The sequence below is a fragment of the Dromiciops gliroides genome, chromosome 1 (assembly GCF_019393635.1).
Source record: "Dromiciops gliroides isolate mDroGli1 chromosome 1, mDroGli1.pri, whole genome shotgun sequence".
Classification (NCBI taxonomy): domain Eukaryota; kingdom Metazoa; phylum Chordata; class Mammalia; order Microbiotheria; family Microbiotheriidae; genus Dromiciops; species Dromiciops gliroides.
The window spans coordinates 272,971,857-272,974,766 of NC_057861.1; the positions used below are offsets into that span (position 1 = coordinate 272,971,857).

The 2,910-nt window shown below is 41.7% G+C and overlaps 1 pseudogene; it reads left to right on the forward strand.

Annotated features, from left to right (window-relative positions):
* The first annotated feature begins 495 nt into the window (after positions 1–495).
* LOC122735440 lies at positions 496–1,067 on the forward strand (annotated as a pseudogene).
* The last annotated feature ends 1,843 nt before the right edge of the window (positions 1,068–2,910 follow it).

The following is a 2,910-nucleotide window of genomic DNA, read 5'->3' on the forward strand; positions in this document are numbered from 1 at the left end:
ACTTTACTTTTGATTTGGCTAGGTACACTGATTACTGGCTAGTATGACTAGTAATAATCTCAAATTCAAATTTTTGTGTGTGTTTTCTGAGATGTAGAAGATAAAGCCAAACAGTAACTAAGTCTTCCTCTCTCACCCAGGATGAAAGTGCAGAAATTACTCATGGGTCTGATTCTACTAATCATTGACTTTGATGCTTTTCCTTGTTCTGTTTCCAACCTGGGCCAGTTTCTCTCTCCTTGGGCAACCTAGTACCCAAGTAGCCCCACTATTTTCTGAGGCTAACTAAATTGATTCCAGAAATTAGTGCAGGTGCAAAATTGTTCCAGACCACTACAGCTTAGAACTCGAGGTCAAGAGATGCTCTAGATCTAGAATTACAGTATATCATTATTCCCCTCCACTGCTATTTTTAATATATTTTTATGCAAAGAATTAGTATTTGAAATAAGTTCCACTTTTCCTGGTCGGGCCGGTTTTTGGTAGGGCGCCAGCATGGGAGTCGACGTTCGCCATAACAAGGACCGGAAAGTCCGGCGCAAGGAGCCCAAGAGCCAGGACATCTACCTGTGGCTGTTGGTGAAGCTCTACCGGTTCCTGGCCTGTAGAACCAACTCGACTTTCAACAAGGTTGTGCTGAAAAGGCTGTTCATGAGCCGGACCAACTGGCCCCCCGCCCCAGGTCCCTGTCCCGAATGATCAGGAAGATGAAACTGCCGGGCAGGGAAAACAAGACAGCTGTGGTTGTTGGGACTGTGACGGTTGATGTGAGGATCCAGGATGCCCCCAAGCTGAAGGTGTGTGCTCTTCGTGTTACTAGCAATGCCCGGAATCGCATCCTCAAGGCTGATGCGAAGATCGTCACCTTTGACCAGCTGGCCATGAGCTCACCCAAGGGCAAGGGCACTGTCCTGCTGTCTGGTCCCCGGAAGGGCCACAAGGTATACAGGCATTTTGGGAAGGCACCTGGCACTCCCCACAGCCACACTAAACCATATGTCCGATCCAAGGGCCGAAAGTTCGAACGTGCCAGGGGCCGTCGTGCCAGCCAAGGCTACAAAAACTAATTACCCTCCTCCTTGTTACAATAAAGATTTTTGGAGGAGGAGGAGGAGGAGGAGGAGGAGAAGAAGAAGAAGAAGAAGAAGAAGAAGAAGAAGAAGAAGAAGAAGAAGAAGAAGAAGAAGAAGAAGAAGAAGAAGAAGAAGAAGTTCCATAACAATCATACCATTAATTGGTATTTAGACTTTTGACAGTCTATGAAAAATCTATATTAATATTTCTAAACTTCTAAATATAACCCATTTAAATGATAAATTGGTTCTCTCCTGACACCTAGTGTTGCTTATATGCTACTACAGTGTAAATCCTATTAAAGTAAAACCACCTTTATAATGAAAATGTAACTTTAAATAAAGAACTTTTTTGCTTTAGAGGGATTTTGCCATAATAGATTTCATATCAAATAATTTGATAAAGCTCCTATGTCTAAGGAGATAAAATAATTTACTCTTTCGTTCCTTCCACATGAGAGCACTTTTAAAGTATAAATTCACCTCTTGTACCAGAAATGACACAAGGACACAACATGGTAAGTCATCAAGATCAGATTACTTTCATCCACTGGTCCCAGTTCACCCTTCAAAGGCCAAAAAGCCATAGGTACACAATCACTTATTTCCTAAATTAACATTCCATTCACTATATACACATGGGAAGAAGCAAAATGACCTTGGGAAAAACTGTGAGAACTTCCACAACTCCTCCAAGCCACAAATCATGATCAAGTAGCAATAGCTTGTGTAGGAGGGCTAATCAGGTTAATCCTTCCCCCTCAAAATTGTGACAGTGGATATACACAGCCATCTCATCCTTTATCCTATTTGTTTGTTCTTCCCTGAATTTTCTCATTCCTTGCATATATTAATTCACTCAAAGGAAACTAAAGGAACATTTATCCTTCAAGTAATGGCTAAATAAGTTGCAGTATGTAAATGTAATGATGCACTATTGTTCTATTTGAAAAGACATGGAAGGACTTATGCAACAAGGGCTGTCACCCATATGTAACATGGGGGTGTCTTTGTATGGTTCAAAGGGAGGTAAGATAGACACCTCTAAGGTCTTCCCAGCCCCATCCTTAGAGAGACTTTATTTCCTACCAGATGAGGAAACAGGAGATTAGGGCTAGAAGCGTGGCTATTCTGCTCTCCTCAGTGAGAAGGGATACCAGGCTAGCATTATATTTATCTATTCTCTCAAATATTATAAGTTTAAAGGATATGCTTTTCAGGTTCAAGCTAACACCTGATCTCTACTTCATTAATGGAGAAGAAAGACCCCAAGCTTTATATGCAAGATGACTTCCTTCCTCCCAAATGTCAGTTTCACAATGAACACACAGAGCAGGAAGCCAAGAAACTAATTTATCCAATTCAATAACAAAACAGAAATCAGAGAAAGTATACATAGAATATATATACCAGACAATACAAAGTGAAAGAGTTCTCCCATTATGAGATAACTCAGCTCAACCAAGAGAGACAGTCCCAGATCTCACCCAAATGAAAGTGTCCTGAAATCTTTAGTGTAGTCTCCCATAGTAGGGATAGAGACACAATGGAGACTGCCAGCTCTTCTCATGTCAGCTTCTTCCAGAGTCTTTTCCTTCAGTAACCTGAAGTGGATATGATATCTTTCATCTTCTCTCTCAAAGCTGGAAGCCAGAAGAACCTGAGCAACTACAGAGCCTCAAGGGAGAGACTTGAATTGACTTAAAGCAGAAACAACACATGAAGAATACAGGACCTCTCCTCTCTCCTGTTCTTGCAAACTCCACCCTGCCCCTTATGCAGGCCTGGAGCATTTATCTGTACCAATGAGGAGAGTCTTATTACAGTGGAGCTTGTG